General features: G+C 45.1%; 1 long non-coding RNA gene across 1 annotated transcript in view; it reads right to left on the bottom strand.

Moving 5' to 3' along the window:
• Window positions 1-1,789: 1,789 nt before the first annotated feature.
• Window positions 1,790-17,886, bottom strand: part of LOC144272194 (uncharacterized) — a 128,781-nt gene continuing 112,684 nt past the window's right edge. Inside the window, exons 2-3 of the long non-coding RNA XR_013347506.1 lie at window positions 3,048-3,137; window positions 1,790-1,857 (exon numbers count right to left, since the gene is read on the bottom strand). This is a non-coding gene — a long non-coding RNA (uncharacterized LOC144272194). The remainder of the gene's footprint in view (window positions 1,858-3,047; window positions 3,138-17,886) is intronic.

The raw sequence follows: 17,886 nt of genomic DNA, 5'->3' as shown, positions 1-17,886 counted from the left end.
GAATCAATTTTTGAATATTTGGGGTTGACTCAGTAATAAAAGCCCAGATTGTCCCTTCCAGTTCCACTGATGGAGGCAATTACTTGGGTTATTCTTCCCCAATGGGACACATTAGACGGAAATGCTGCTTCTGTTCTATCAACTCCACCCTCCCCAAGCCTGTACAAACTTCTCTGCCTCAACTAAGGCCTGCAGTTGTGGGGGTGAGACCAAGGGTGGGACGAAGAGGGTCCAATGTCTGCAACCTTTTCCCCTCCTCAGGGGCCTAGAGGAGAGGGACTGTGCAGGTGTGAGGTGCCTTGGAATGGAGCTTTGCAGAGACTCTGACGCCACCTCTCCCCCCCACCCCTCTGGATCTACAGCAGTGGCCATCCACAACCCCTTCCTCTTTCAACCCCCCATCCCCTTCTCCCCACCCCCTGAAACCGCAGCCTTGGGAGGGGGAGAACAACCAAGTCACCTCATGGTAGTTACTAGATAAAGTGCCAGTAGATGGCACTCAACAATATGGGTTTTATGGGACCCATAAAGCTTCTTGTCCATGCATCTCTTTACATGGAGCTCTTAACCAGTGTCTTGGGACCCTGGCATGGCTTCTCAGGAGGCGAAAATGTGGTATCAAAAATTCTTTCAGTGATACCTGTGCAGCCTCCAGACTGCAGGATCTAATGAAAGTAAGTGGTAACCTGTCCCTCCTCCACTTTCACTCACTGTGTACATGGTCATTGTTAACCCTGTGTTATTTCTTTGTTTTTTTAACCTTTTCATGAAACATACACACAATTTATGGGTTTTATGCCCCAAAATAAGGAGGTAATAAGTCAGATTTTGAGTCCCCCTCCTTGACACAAAAAACCTCTTTTCAATATAGTGTAATGCTGATTTCACATTGTTGTTTGCACTGTTGGTCCAGTAAGAGGTATTACCTCACCCACCTTCTCTCACTGATTTCACACACACTTTGCTCTACTTTTACCCATTGCCACCAGAGGTCGCTCAAGTAAGATTTTGATTTTTAAAATACCTAGATGGAGCCAGCCACGTTTACATGGATACTAAGCAAATGGTTTCTATAGCAACAATAACCATGCAGAAGAACTTGCTTCTCCACTTGCATTACTCGATTCCTCAGTGGTTCAGACACTGCAGTGGGAAGTGTAGCAAGAGCAAAAGGCTCTGAATAGCTGATCTGAAATTATTGCTGCAGAAACGGACACAAGCACCCTGGCAGAGACGGTATCAGAGTAACCTTCTACATCAATTGCACATCTTCATAAAGACATTTCTACATGCAGCATCTCAAACGATAACCTGCCGCAGTGTAGTCCCCATATATATTGAATGACCAATTACTTTGAATATGGGGCATAATTAAGTTATATAGGAGCACTTCAAGTGTAACATCAAGCTGGCTTCAAGATATTTCACTTGTAAGACAACAGGGCAGGTCAGTTAAGTAATTTTTAAACGGTCAAGAAAATGGGGGTGGTTTGTTATTTAAATGTGTTTTGTGTACGGCTGTGGCTAATTCAAATCTTGTGAGATATGGGAACATACAAGAAACACACATTAAGACCCTCGATATTAATGACAATTTTGCCGGTGATTTCGCTGGTGCAGGATATGACATTAATCCCATAGTCAGGTTGCTGCCACTGTTCCATTATGAAAGAGACGGTAGCTGTAAAGTATAACAGGGCTCCTGCGGGGAAGTGTTATAATTAGATGAGTCTCCCTGTGGAAATGAACTGCGCTTGTTGATGTTTGCTGAAGCACTTGCAAAAACATTCTGAGGAGGAAGGTGGAGCTATGGCCTGGTTCAAACCGCAGTCACAGAACTAAAGAGAGTGGGCCCATCTGTCACAAAAACAAAATACAAAGTTTTCTTTAGACGTAGCAGCAAAAGGAGTGGGGAAAGCTTGTTATTTTGCTACTCTCCGTGGAATTAAACACCTTCAAGAGCAATGGAACAAGACCCTGCCTTTATGTAGGAAGTGGGATTGCGTGGCTGCTGTCTGTCCTTCGAACACCATCCCCCTTGCCTTGCTTTGGTCTCACTTTGCAATTCCAGAAGGTTAATTCTTCAACAAGCTGGGATGCTATCGCAGAATCAACCCTCTGTGTTAGCAATGTTCTGCGGTGCCATGGGTTCAGAACAGCCCCTTGAGCTGCCTTGCCAGAAGGCGGATGGAAGGGTTAAGTGTTTTGTTCCTAACACATGGTACTTTTGTGGCTAGGGATGCAGACTGGAGAGCTATACTGGTTAATTCTATTACTGTAATTCAATTGCATAAAGTGTCCCTTATGCTCCAAGGTAGGACTGACTTCAGAAGTATCTGCACCGGAACACCGGCAACAACAGTCCTGCTGAGGAGAGATATCGTTCTAAGCATTATTCAAAAAACCCTTTGATGTGAATTTAGAGCCTGCTCCAAAGCTCACCGCAGTCCCCAGAAAGGCTCCCATTGACTTTCATGGGCTTCCAGTCAGGCCCTTAAGCAGCTATTTCATCAGCATCTTCAAACAGCACAACAAGATCAGGCTTAGGGCCTCTATTTCAAAGGATTGCAGTGACTGACTGAAGAGGCGGACAGCACAGAATTAGTATGCTAGATGCTAGCAGTGTGGGGCCCTGCCTTTATCTCTCCCTTATCTACCTCACAAAGATAGCAGGGGGTTTAATTGGGCTTTGGGAAGGGCTCTGAGATGCCCGGAATAATTGCCTTCCTCCTGGGAGGATTCTTTGAGTCCCTCCTGAACCCCCACGTCCCCATGTCAGAACCATTACAGTGCCCTGTTCATCTGTCCCACTGAGAGCCATGGGAGAATTGATACCATGACTCAAGTACCCAGAGGATGACAGTGCCTCTTCACTCAAGTCTTCCCCCACCCTACCTTACCCCAAAGCCACCAGCCTTACAGAGCTCCCAAAGAACTCTGCTTTCTGAACAGCTATTGAGCCAGGCTGTCTGATTTGTGCTGCTGCTTTATGCTGGATCCAGTGTTAGGTTCTGGCCATATAAATAGTGACATTCACCCCAGTTTACCTTCAGAAATATACATCAGGGAGACAGGGGATGGATCACTTGATGATTACCTGTTCTCTTCATTCCCTCAGAAGCACCTGGCACCAGCCACTGTCAGAAAACAAAAAGAAAAGGAGTACTTGTGGCACCTTAGAGACTAACCAATTTATTTGAGCATAAGCTTTCGTGAGCTACAGCGAATACAGACTAACACGGCTGTTACTCTGAAACCTGTCAGAAAACAGGATACTGAACTTGACGGACCATTGGTCTGACCCAGTATGGCCGTTCTTATGTTCCTTATTAACTCAGGGCCAGTTTCTCAGTTGATGTTGTGCAGCATCTGGCTATTGATTTCAATGGAGCTATACCAGTTCACCAGCCCAGAATCTGTCCCTCAGCACCCAGTTTTACTTAACACAATGACCTTGCTCAGCTGTTGCTTCCTTCTACATGCTTTTTCCTCCTGTCCTCTTTCATTGAGAGACTAAAAGAACAGTTAACCTCCTGTAAGACTCATCAAACCATCCCTCGTTGTGTCTCTGTAACATAGGATACTAAATTCTGTCCTCAGATATGTGCCCACTTGCCAGGGACTTCAATGGGATTTTCGTGGCTTTTCTGAAAGCAGAATTTAGCTGGAAAGGTGGAACAGACTGCTCAGCCATTCCAACACCCTGACTTAAAGAGGAGCAGGGAAGAGCAGCATCTGATTGGGAAGAGGTTTTGTCAGGGGCTTGGTCTTGGTTCTTGGTCCTAAATGGAGGGCTGGCATTGGAGAATGGAAGGAGACTTGAATTGGGAGAGCAAGTCAAAGGGCCTGAAAGGGGGAGACCCCAAAATTAAGCATCTACAGCAGGTCCGGACTACTTATTTGACTCAAAGCCCCCAAACCAGATCCTGATTTCTGTTACCCCAAAGTAGATTTGGAGTAATGCCATCACAGTACAACTGAGAACAGGATCTGGGACCTTGCCTTTTGAGAGTACCATCAGTGGAGAAGTAATTAACAACCAGCTGTGTTTGACTGATTAACCACAGATCTCTTCCCAAGACTGCTGTCCAGGTCTCAGAAGTGACTTATCATTATTCAGAAATCAGTCACTGAAGAAGAACAGATGTGTCCTTTCTCTAGTAGTGGCCCTCTGGAAAGGCAAAGAATTATACTAGCAGCCTTCAGCTGGATCAGCTAGCCACAAGCTACTCATAGACAGGAAACCTGCAGCTAGACTGCAACTCTGATGACCCCATTTCAGAAACACTGCCAGATACTGTATATGCCTGTGCAGAGCAGGGATCATCCAAGCAAAGAGGGCAGAGGGAGAACAGTAAACTGAGGAGACAGTGAAGAGCCAGACAAAAGTAGCAAAAAGCCAGATCAGTTGCTTGCCTGCTCCTGCAGACTGGCTCAATCCTGTATTAAGCACCCTGGAGGTGCCTGCTCATTAAAGCAGATTAATGATTAAACTGTTCCATACACCTGAGCTGTGCACTTCTTGGCAGTCTCCCGGCCTGGCAGGTGTATGTTAACACCCCCATGATGTTTTTTGTGTACACGGCAGAATGCTGAGGAGTTCTCTGCCTGAGACATACCACATGACACTTCCCGAGAACATGCAAGGTCACTCCATCTCTCCCATTTACAGTCTCTTCTATAGGATTCAGCTCCCATTAAGATGACCTCCCCTGCTTGCTTTATTCCCAAAGCACCCAGACTCTGCAGGATGCAGCAACTTTCTTCTCATTTGTTAGAGGAAAATTAAACCTACTCAAAGTTCCATACGTTTCCATGGGCCGGAGAGGAATGGCGTCCTGGAGCTCGTTAAGTTAAAGGCACTCAAGGCCGGAGTTGCAAGTCAGCCATGATAATACAACAGCTTGTTAACAGCATAGCAGGGAGCTCTCTGCAGCCAGCATACGCAGGCAACAGACAGACCAATCGCTACTCTTACAACTGCTCTGCCTACTCCCCAAGTGGTAAGATAAGCTAAGCAATGAACACAAACTTCTCTCAAGAAAGGCCTTCCAGGCCCTGTAGCTCATAGTAACACTAATCAGCTTGCAGGTTTTCCACATCTGAGGATTGGTCAACAGCGTTTAAAGCTCGGGATGACATTAAAAGCAAAACCCTGAGATTCTTACTGAACCCTAGGGAAATAGGACATGAACAATTCTGAAACTGTCACTGCCTCTGTAATCACCCATTACAGACTGGCATCGAGGGGATGGGAGGCAAGCAAAAGGCTGAGCTGTGTCCACCAGTCTATTGTTCCATCGATCTGCTCCCTTGAGTCCCTGGGACAGAAGAAGCTGTTGTCAGGGCCACCACTCGGGATTTGCCTTGGGGACTAGCTTCCTCTTTTCATCTTCAGTCGCACACTCGGTCAGGCCAGTTCTAAGATTCTTAGAAAGCCATGCAACAATAGGTCCCGCCCAGGACACCAGACCAAGCTTTGCAGAGGACTTTGCTACTCAGCTCCTGGGTGCTAAACATGGCTGCATTAGTTACTTTATTCTACTTGAGCATTCTAACCCCTCTTCCCCGTGTCACACTTGGAATTAAGTGTGTCATGGACATTCAGTGAGGGGTTTAAACCCTCAATCTTTCACCCACCACTTTACAGCACATTTCCCCAGGAGCCAATTCTAAAGTGATCCTAGGCCTGAGATACCATAGTCTATAAAATGAAAGTTTCTTCCATGGTCCCTTAGCAAACATTTAAATATTCTAGCATGCACCTCGGTAGGCTGGACTCAAGCCAGGTGGCAGAATTGTGATCATGCCTATTTAGAATACTCTTCTACCATGACACAGGCACACTTTCATTCTGTTCAAGCTGAAATATGTCATCACATTCATTCTGCTTAGCATGACCTAGATATACAGCTGGGAATATTTTTGGCTTTGCCTTCAGTTAGATTCAGCTACTCAGACTGGTAGTGAGAATTCAAAGCTTTTCTGCCAAATATATGTATCCAGGATCAAATACATGTAGCCTGCAATTCAACATGGGATGCCTTTTCCATGCCCCACATCCTCTACCTTTTCATGCCTTTGTCATACAGCAACGTGGGAGCAGGAAAATTAGTCACAAAGTCAGCCTCTGTTTAGGAGCTTAGCATGGGGCCAAAACCAAAATTGTGTGACATGAGTAGCCCATTTCTAAGCTTGAATACTACATCTATCCAGCCAAGGTCTCACAGACACCAATCCATCATAGTAACCGTGGATCTATACAGTATGCATCATCATATACTTCCTAAACTTTGCTTGTAATATTTGTAGAACATTTTGCCAAACGGATTATCTAACAGATCTAGTATACATATAATTCATGAAGCCAACCCCTAACTTGATGTATTCAACCAATATTATTCCACCAGCTTTGCTCGAAGTCACTACCTGAGCTGGGGGGGAACATTGCAAAGAAGAATTTGCAAACACTGATTTGACTAATTACATGAACTCACAGTTTCTTTCCATGACCCTTTTTATTTACACTGGATATTTGCACAAGTGAATTTTTCTTTGCAAGAGTGTTGGCAGGTCAGCGTCCCAGGAAGACTTCATGGGTTTGCTTCCATGAGTATTTGCAAGGATATCTTGAAAAGCTTTGTGTGGGCTTAGAATTCACACAAATCAGCACAGAAAGAATGCCACATGACTCAGTGAATAGCAAGTTTGAATGGTCAATAATCAAAGCAACAGGGAAGGTGAATGGTTCGCAAGCAATCCATGGACTGGAGCATGTTTGCATTAACTGTTCAAACACCACACCCGTTCATAAAAGCCTAAGTGTTTGCAGATAATTCGTAAATAGAAAAGAGAGCTACGTTTCTCCAGATATTAAGAAGTTTGTCCAGCCCTAGTCACTACCATGTTTCTAGGATTCATTCATTCCTGCCCTATGTTTAGCATTATGCCCTCAACACAGGAGATTTGAGTTTCTGCTGCAAGAAGCTGTAAAGCGGGGGTGGCCAACCAGCGGCTCCAGAGCCACATGCAGCTCTTCAGAAGGTAATATGTGGTTCCTGCCAGGAGCCAACTCTTGGTGAACAATGGTGGGTGCTCAATACCCACTGGCAGCCCTACCAGCCCCCTCTCCCTCCCCCAGCACCTCACGCCCATCGGTGCCCCCCTCCTGATCAGCGCCTCCCCCTCCCTCCCTGTGCCTCCCACCCACTGCAATCAGCTGATTGTGGTGTTCAGGAGGCTCGGGGAGGGGGGGGGAAGGGGAGGAGCGAGGACATAGTGCACAGCCTCCCGCCTCCCTCTCCGAGTGCCTCCTCCCTCCTCGTGCCTCCTGCCCACCGCGATCAGCTGTTTCGCAGTGCGCAGGAGGCTCTGGGGGGGAGGGGGAGGAGCGAGGATGCGGCTTACTCAAGGGAGAGGGCAGAATAGGGCAGGAAGAGGTGGTGTGGGGACTTGGGGAAAGGGCTGGTGTGGGGGCCAGGGCCTGGGACAGAGCCAGGGGTCCAGCACCCCCCCGGCCAGCACCTGTGTCTCTTTGAATAAAGCACATGGTGATGAGCTGGTGTGGAAATTTTTAATCAAAATTTTTCTTACACCATCTAACACTGGAAGGCAAGTGCAAACAGAAAAGAAAATACACAGATGAAAATCAAGGTTTCCAACAGAAGTAGGAGAATAAGTACTTTTTCGTTGAATATCATGGTAAGGCCATGTGTCGTCTTTGCCAGACATGTATCTCTCAGTTCAAATCCTCAAACCCGCAGCTTTGAGCCATGCACATATGGATCAAGAATTCCCACAAGGTTCTGAACTCTGTACTTTTAAAACTCAAAACTCTGAAAAAACAAATGGATGTAGAAGCCCAGTTCTTCACCAGATTTGCCAACCAATTGCAGATTCTAACGTTAGCCTCCTATTATGTGGCCTGGCACACAGCCTGTGCGAAAAAGCCCTACTTGAAGGCGAGTTCATAAAAATGTGCCTCACTGATGTGATTTCAATCCTGTCACCAGAGAACAAGAATCTACAGGAGAAAATTTCCAGTTACAGCCTTCACGCCACACAATAGAACGCAGAATCTGCGACCTGAACAGTGACATCGAATCGCAACTGCACTCGCAACTTCAGCAGTGTGAGTATTTGAACATCACTTTGGATGAGTTGTGCCATGCACAGGATAAACCTCAATTATCAGTATTTGTCCACACTGTGTCTGCCGACTGTGTTGTAAGGGAAGAACTTCTCGATATCGTGTAACTAAAGGACAGAACTCGTGGACGAGATCTAAAGGAGGTGTTGATGTTGGTAGTTGCGAAAAACCACTTGCCTTTACAGAAGCTCACTGCCATTGCAACAGACAGGGCTCCATTCATGTGGGGATCTGTGAATGGATTAGTAGTGCTTTGTAAGTCTGATGAGAGCCTTCCTGAATTGTGGACATTTCACTGTATTATTCATCGGGAGCAACTGGTATCTAAAAATCTCAGATTTGATCACGTCATGAAACCTGTCTTGCACATTGGGAATTTCATTCACTCAAATGCATTCAAACACACACAATTTCAAAATCTAATTGAAGAACTGAATGAAGACAACTCCCCTGCCAATTTGCCATTTCACTGTGCAGTTTAATGGCTTTTGAGAGGTAAAGTTATTTCCTGTTTTTTTCGAGTTCCTGGAGCCAGTACAATTGTTTCTGGAGGAGAAGCACAGAATACACCCGGAACTTACAGATCCTGGATGGGTTCCAGATTTGTCATTTCTTGGAGACATGCTGTTGCATTTGGATAAACTAAATGTGGACTTAGAAGGAAAATTCCGGTTGCAGTCTGATCTAGTGCAAAGTATATTTGCATTCATGAACAAACTGCAGTTGTTTCACAGACAAATGCTTGAGGGAGAGCTGATACTCTTTCCTTCAATGTCACAACTTCATGCTAGATCAAAAGAAGATGTAGCAGAACCCCTAAAATGGAGCACAACTAGATATGTGAGCGTGATTAAAGATCTTAAGGACAGTTTTGAGAAAAGATTTCAAGATTTCCAGCAGAAAAGCCCTCAAATCAGATTTCTGACCCTTTTAATGCTGAAGCCAATTGTCTGATGCCACCTTTAGTCACTGACGAAGCAACATCCCAGATGGAAATAATAGAACTTTTGGAAGATGACAGATTGAAATCTGTTCAGAAGACAGAGGGGACCCTTACTTTCTGGCAATCTGTACCAAAGGATAAATACCCCAACATCAGAGGTGCAGCCCTAAAATTAATCTTGATGTTTGCCTCGACCTGTCTTTGTGAGTCTGTTTTCTCAACACTCAAACATGTGAAATCCAAGCACCAATCCATTTGGACAGTCAGCCACTTAAGAGAACTGCTGTGTGTGAGCACAACTAAACACAAACCAAACTTCAAAGGAATTGTTGAAAGCAAAGATTGCCAGAAGTCCTGCTAAGTAAAAGGTTACATTTTTATTATCATGGTTAACTATATATTATAAATGTATAATGAGTATACATTGTCAAATTATATAATGATTATGTGTGTGCATATATATATATATATATATATACACACACCCAGATATACATATATAATCATTACATATTACTGTGGCTCTTTGGCAATGTACATTAGTAAATTCTGGTTACTTCTCAGGCTCAGGATGGCCATTCCTGCAAAGGCTTCCCTGCCCCTGAATCAAAATGGAATACAAGATCATTCCCTTCACTAGCAGCCACATAATGCGCTATTACAGGCACTGCACAGCTGCCTATCAGCACAGTAGTTGGGCACTATGCCCTCCTGACTGGATGTTGTTCAGCCAAGTAGGATGCTACTGTAACCCACACACCTCCTGGGTGTGGTGTTCTGTCCCATCTAGTGGCACCGAGCCCACTCAGAGAAAGAGATTAATGAGGGTGTTCTACAGCCTTAGCGAACAGCCTGTTGGCTTTTAGCTCATGCAGTAGAGGCTCATGCACTAAGCTCCAGAGGCTCCAGGTTCGATCCCGCCTGCCGACGACCAGGGTCTATCGGTATTAACACTAGCATGACTTCCTTTTGAAGCAGACTATTGCTGACTGAGCACTGAAATGGATACATCACTCATCCAGCTGGAAGATTAAGTCTACATCCCTGAAGAGTACCATGACTCCTGTCACTCTCATCTGTTACATACCCATCCATGGGGAGGAGGAGGATCAGATCACCAATGGGTCTTGTCCCAAGATGTTTCCTCTCCTTCCAGTCTATTGGAAGAGCTGGTCTGACCAGACTCCTAACCCAGGACCCGTGTAGAGGAGTAACTCCAGCACTGAAGTTGCAGGAACTTCCATGAGGTGTATAACCGACATGGAGAGGGATGGGATCCTGAGCAGGAGAAGTTAGAATGCTCCTTGTAATCTCATTATTTGTTTGACAGTAGAACCAACCAAAAGGAGAGTCCCATTGTGCCAGGATACAGACAGTCAGACAACCCCTGCCCTGAAAAATTCTCACGCTAAGTGAACAGGACAGACAGAAGGTAGGCCGGGAAAAGAAGTGACTTGCCCTAGGCCTCACACAGCTAAGAGCCGGCCAAACTCAGGATTTCCAGATCTACAATAAATTTGACCTATTGAAATCTGGTTTCACTCTGAATCTGAACAAACCTAACTTTTTTCTAAATTTCCCATGAACCACAATGTCCAAAAAAGTTGCATTTTGGAAACACTGACATATCATAGAATCATAGAATCATAGAATCATAGAATATCAGGGTTGGAAGGGACCCCTGAAGGTCATCTAGTCCAACCCCCTGCTCGAAGCAGGACCAATTCCCAGTTAAATCATCCCAGCCAGGGCTTTGTCAAGCCTGACCTTAAAAACTTCCAAGGAAGGAGATTCCACCACCTCCCTAGGCAACGCATTCCAGTGTTTCACCACCCTCTTAGTGAAAAAGTTTTTCCTAATATCCAATCTAAACCTCCCCCACTGCAACTTGAAGCCATTACTCCTCGTTCTGTCATCTGCTACCATTGAGAACAGTCTAGAGCCATCCTCTTTGGAACCCCCTTTCAGGTAGTTGAAAGCAGCTATCAAATCCCCCCTCATTCTTCTCTTCTGCAGGCTAAACAATCCCAGCTCCCTCAGCCTCTCCTCATAAGTCATGTGTTCTAGACCCCTAATCATTTTTGTTGCCCTTCGCTGGACTCTCTCCAATTTATCCACATCCTTCTTGTAGTGTGGGGCCCAAAACTGGACACAGTACTCCAGATGAGGCCTCACCAATGTCGAATAGAGGGGGACGATCACGTCCCTCGATCTGCTCGCTATGCCCCTACGTATACATCCCAAAATGCCATTGGCCTTCTTGGCAACAAGGGAACACTGCTGACTCATATCCAGCTTCTCGTCCACTGTCACCCCTAGGTCCTTTTCCGCAGAACTGCTGCCTAGCCATTCGGTCCCTAGTCTGTAGCGGTGCATTGGATTCTTCCGTCCTAAGTGCAGGACCCTGCACTTATCCTTATTGAACCTCATCAGATTTCTTTTGGCCCAATCCTCCAATTTGTCTAGGTCCTTCTGTATCCTATCCCTCCCCTCCAGCGTATCTACCACTCCTCCCAGTTTAGTATCGTCCGCAAATTTGCTGAGAGTGCAATCCACACCATCCTCCAGATCATTTATGAAGATATTGAACAAAACCGGCCCCAGGACCGACCCCTGGGGCACTCCACTTGACACCGGCTGCCAACTAGACATGGAGCCATTGATCACTACCCGTTGAGCCCGACAATCTAGCCAGCTTTCTACCCACCCTATAGTGCATTCATCCAGCCCATACTTCCTTAACTTGCTGACAAGAATACTGTGGGAGACCGTGTCAAAAGCTTTGCTAAAGTCAAGAAACAATACATCCACTGCTTTCCCTTCATCCACAGAACCAGTAATCTCATGATAAAAGGCGATTAGATTAGTCAGGCATGACCTTCCCTTGGTGAATCCATGCTGGCTGTTCCTGATCACTTTCCTTTCATGCAAGTACTTCAAGATTGATTCTTTGAGGACCTGCTCCATGATTTTTCCAGGGACTGAGGTGAGGCTGACTGGCCTGTAGTTCCCAGGATCCTCCTTCTTCCCTTTTTTAAAGATTGGCACTACATTAGCCTTTTTCCAGTCATCCGGGACTTCCCCGGTTCGCCACGAGTTTTCAAAGATAATGGCCAATGGCTCTGCAATCACAGCCGCCAATTCCTTCAGCACTCTCGGATGCAACTCGTCCGGCCCCATGGACTTGTGCACGTCCAGCTTTTCTAAATAGTCCCTAACCACCTCTATCTCCACAGAGGGCTGGCCATCTCTTCCCCATTTTGTGATGCCCAGCGTAGCAGTCTGGGAGCTGTCCTTGTTAGTGAAAACAGAGGCAAAAAAAGCATTGAGTACATTAGCTTTTTCCACATCCTCTGTCACTAGGTTGCCTCCCTCATTCAGTAAGGGTCCCACACTTTCCTTGGCTTTCTTCTTGTTGCCAACATACCTGAAGAAACCCTTCTTGTTACTCTTGACATCTCTCGCTAGCTGCAGCTCCAGGTGCGATTTGGCCCTCCTGATTTCATTCCTACATGCCCGAGCAATATTTTTATACTCTTCCCTGGTCATATGTCCAACCTTCCACTTCTTGTAAGCTTCTTTTTTATGTTTAAGATCCACTAGGATTTCACCGTTAAGCCAAGCCGGACGCCTGCCATATTTACTATTCTTTCGACTCATCGGGATGGTTTGTCCCTGTAACCTCAACAGGGATTCCTTGAAATACAGCCAGCTCTCCTGGACTCCTTTCCCCTTCAAGTTAGTCCCCCAGGGGATCCTGGCCATCCGTTCCCTGAGGGAGTCGAAGTCTGCTTTCCTGAAGTCCAGGGTCTGTATCCTGCTGCTTACCTTTCTTCCCTGCGTCAGGATCCTGAACTCAACCAACTCATGGTCACTGCCTCCCAGATTCCCATCCACTTTTGCTTCCCCCACTAATTCTACCCGGTTTGTGAGCAGCAGGTCAAGAAAAGCGCCCCCCCTAGTTGGCTCCTCTAGCACTTGCACCAGGAAATTGTCCCCTACGCTTTCCAAAAACTTCCTGGATTGTCTATGCACCGCAGTATTGCTCTCCCAGCAGATATCAGGAAAATTAAAGTCACCCATGAGAATCAGGGCATGCGATCTATGGTGTTCCTGAAATGAAACATATGGTGTTCCTGAAATGAAACATGCTCTCCAGGAGCCTGCCAGGTGCTGACTGAAATAGACATGATTCTTGTCAGTTTCACAGTTGGTTTTCATAGCACTTGGAAGGAAACCTGAAGCCCTGGCATGGTGGTGGTGCTGCCCAATGCACCGGAGCCTTAAAGTCTGAGCTCCCTATCAACCCACTAGGAAGCCAGGCAGGGTTCCATCAGAACCCTGCCTGAGATTCAACAGAAGTTCATCAAAATGTTCCAGGTTCGATGAATTCGCAGTTTCCTCATTAAACGGTTTCCCAACCAGTTCTGCTCACTGCAGATCAGAGACGGAACTGGGAACAGAACCAAAGTCCCCCTTCCCCATTTGGAGTGCAAAGAAAACCAGATTGGGCCCCTTGTGTACATGAAATACTCCTCAGTAAACACCCTTTGGCATAGTGGCTGCTGTCTGGCACTGCCTCTGGGCCTCAAGCAGTTGCTCATTCAGTCCAACTGCACTAGAAGCAGTCCCAATTTGCACATGAGATCAAACAAGCACTGTAATAAAACATCATGGCCCAAGCCTTGCTGCTACCTTGTCAATGACTTCTTGTTTTTATTGTCCAGCATTACAACCAATTGGCAGCAACAATGCTCTGGTCACAGAGAACCCCTTGGGACTGTCACATGATGTGCTGAGATTACCTCTGAGCCCATTTTCCCTGCCATCTTGGGACTCCAGAACCTGCCTTTTTGAGCCTAGCCTGCTGCAACCCAGACTCGGGGTCTAGACCATGCCCCCAAAGCTGCAGGCTTTAAGTGAAAACAACTCAGCAGGCTACCTTGTCCAGCACCCAGAAACTCAGCTCCCAGTGGGATCCAAACCCCAAATAAATCCATTTTATTCTGTATACAGCTTATATAGGGTAAACTCATAATTTGTCCACCCTCTATAAGAACATAAGAATGGCCATACTGGGTCAGACCAAAGGTCCATCCAGCCCAGTATCCTGTCTACCGACAGTGGCCAATGCCAGGTGCCCCAGAAGGAGTGAACCTAACAGATAAAGATCAAGTGATCTCTCTCCTGCCATCCATCTCCACCCTCTGACAAACAGAGGCTAGGGACACCATTCCTTGCCCATCCTGGTTAATAGCCATTAATGGACTTAACCTCCATGAATTTATCCAGTTCTCTTTTAAACCCTGTTATAGTCCTAGCCTTCACAACCTCCTCAGGCAAGGAGTTCCACAGGTTGACTGTGTGCTGAGTGAAGAAGAACTTCCTTTTATTTGTTTTAAACCTGCTGCCCATTAATTTCATTTGGTGTCCCCTAGTTCTTATATTATGGGAACAAGTAAATAACTTTTCCTTATTCACTTTCTCCACACCACTCATTATTGTATATACCTCTATCATATCCCCCCCTTAGTCTCCTCTTTTCCAAGCTGAAAAGTCCTAGCCTCTTTAATCTCTCCTCATGTGGGACCCATTCCAAACCCCTAATCATTTTAGTTGCCCTTTTCTAATGCCAGTATATCTTTTTGGAGATGAGGGGACCACATCTGTATGCAGTATTCAAGATGTGGGTGTACCATGGATTTATATAAGGGCAATAAGATATTCTCCGTCTTATTCTCTATCCCTTTCTTAATGATTCCTAACATCCCATTTGCTTTTTTGACTGCTGCTGCACACTGCGTGGACGTCTTCAGAGAACTATCCACGATGACTCCAAGATTTTTCTCCTGATTAACTGTAGCTAAATTAGCCCCTCCTTCTAAATGGAAAAGCACTAGGTTTAAGATGGATTCCGGTATCGTGTGACATGGTCACATGTCACTGTAAGATTTCATTCTTCATTACCAATGGGCTGGCCACACGTATGCAGGAAGGCTTGCAGGCAAATAAACCATTTACAACCAATTGTCCTAGTCAATGGGAGCCATCAAGATTCTAAACCACCATTAATGGCCCACACTTTGCATAATTACAATAGGACCTCAGAGTTATACTTCATAGTCCTACAAGATACAAGAATGATACAGTCATACAAATAGGATGAACACACTCAGTAGATTATAAGATTTGTAATGATACCTTACAAGAGACCTTTTGCATAAAGCATATTCCAGCTACATCATATTCACACTCATAAGCATATTTCCATAAAACATTATGGAGTCCAACATCACACAAAATCTCAGCTGACTGGCATGTTCTGTGTATAGAAGCATCTAAGCATTCGTATGCTCATGTAAACCTCTTTGCTTGAGAAATCAGACTCGAGATTTTGGGAGATCAGTCTTTCTTGGGTGGTTTCCATTGCTATCTTGTTTGGGTGGAGGGTGGCTTTTCTCTAAAAGATCTTTTGTATGTGTCTGGCACAGACCAGAAAAGCAGACAGGAGTAGTCCATTGGATTGTATTGCACAAAAGAGGTTCCAGTTCAGTTTGCATTTCAGGCAAAGGTTTGGGTTGTTATCTGGATTTCATGTGTCATCCATTGCTAATACCAAGCCTCGCTCCCTCATGCAGGAATTTATTAAAATGGACAGAATGGACTTTTGTAAATCAAAAGAAACTCTGCTCACTTAGGCCCACAGCCTAATAGATCTGAAAATAAGTAGGATTTGCTGGGCAGTGCCCTCTAGAATACTATCTAGTTGAAGTACAAGCTTCTAAAGGACGTTCCCACCATCCAGACTTGGGGTACAGCCAACACAGACACTCTGGAGTGTGATATGTGACTGATAGGGTTAGCGTGCAGTGTGTGTAGACGGAAGGGGGGTTAGCCTGAGTTAGAGCTCCAGATTTACACTGCAGTGTAGCCTCACCCACAGAATAAGGGACTCCAGAAAAAAGAGGAGTAATATGTGGGCAGGGACTGCAGCATTTCACAATGACAGCAATATTGATGACAATGAACTTGTGCCAACTTATGCCAGGGATACAGTGGCCCTTCATTTTCAAAGCCCTGTATAAATATAACTCATTGCTAATTAAGATTTATAATGCCTCTGTGAGGCGAGTAAGCAGCTGCACTGCAGATTTTTTCCAAAACTAAAAAGATCCAGACCATGATAGAAAGGCACCTTAATCTCTCTTTCTCAGGAGCAGAGGTTAATCAGTCTGCATAATGATGACTCAGTGCAGGGCACTGTGCTGAACTACTGAACTGGATTTCTATAGCATCTGTTTCCTCAGATTCTGTTTAATTGAAGCACAGAACTCAATATCAAGTTAGATTAATGATTAAAGGCAATCTAGATCTTCAGCAACAGGAACATTTATTTTATCATCTGTACTATATGAGAGAGGCTAGTAATAGTTACTTATTTCTCTCTGGAAAGCCAATAGACTTTATGTATGTATATCTTCCCAGACAACAGGAAGATTAATTTGGTACACAATGGTCAGCTTTTCATAGAAAAAGAAGCATTATCTCTTGTATCTCAAGAGGGTGATGTAAGGATACGATGTCATCTCTTTCCTATCAAAGCCAGGAATGCTTTCAGACTGGCTTTTTTGTTGTTGTTGTTGTTGTTAAGAGCAGAAGTTCGCTTTATGCAACACTGAATCTCATAATGTGGCTATTTCTAGGGCAGGAACATGGTTTTCCCATTTTGTGCTTCTCTATCTTGAATCTCTTCTGCTGTTTTGTTTCAGGCTACATTTTCATATTTTAAATATAAATACACAACTTTACTAAAGACATTTTTCCTTGGGTTTTTGCCCTTTTTCCCCTTATCCTTTTATTGTGATTTTTTCCCTCCTGTGCTCCACACTTCCCCACAATTTTATTTTTAGATTTAAAATAAGACAGACATCTATCTGAGACTCCAGGCAGGCGAACAAGTCAGTAACAATACAGTGTATATAATGAAATGCCAACAGCATTCCAGCAGGAACCCAGCCAAACATCTACAAAACTCATTTTCACCCTTTCATTGTTACTGAAAACTTACCCTCCATCCTCCCCCAAAGCCCTATCAAACAGATGTCTTTTGTACTGTATCTGGATGGCCACCAAACTGTTTCTCTCATCCTTCAGTCCTCCTCTATCTAGGCCCTTGCATGGTACTTATCACAGTACTATCCAAATAACCTTGTGGGATGGGGACCAGAGTGGCATCCTTTGTCATTTCAGAGAGGGAGAAGTTGAGGCCAAACTTGAGGGTCTCACCTATCAGAAGTGACTTGATACCTAAGTGCATTACTGTTCACAGGGCCACCTTTATAACACAAGCGTACATTGGATAGTCCTCTGAGGCCATGTCTACAGTGCGATGGAAAACCCACACAGGGTCTCTGAGCCCAGCTGCAGTGCTGAACTCTGCTTATTTTTGGCTACTTAAAATTACAGTCCCAGCACTTACGGAGTGAGGAGTCCCTTACAGCATCTTGAGTAGACACTGTCAAGTGGGTTTCATGTTCAAGCAAATGATTCATAAAGTACCAGGGTAGGACCCCAAGTTCCACTCTGCAAGAGGAACTTGCTTTATACCACAACAGTCACACAAAAAGCAGGGAAGTTTAGAGGTTATTAAAGCTAGTCTCCCACACAGGGGCAATCTGCATGTCTGTTCTACCTCTTCTGAATTCAGACTTTGGATTCACTGCTTTTGACCTTTTGGATAAGCATAAAATGGCTGGCTCTGTGCTCTGCCACCATCACAGATGTGCAGATGAAA

The sequence above is a fragment of the Eretmochelys imbricata genome, chromosome 11 (genome assembly GCF_965152235.1).
Source record: "Eretmochelys imbricata isolate rEreImb1 chromosome 11, rEreImb1.hap1, whole genome shotgun sequence".
In the NCBI taxonomy this organism is placed as follows: domain Eukaryota; kingdom Metazoa; phylum Chordata; order Testudines; family Cheloniidae; genus Eretmochelys; species Eretmochelys imbricata.
This window is presented reverse-complemented; position numbering and strand designations above follow the sequence as displayed.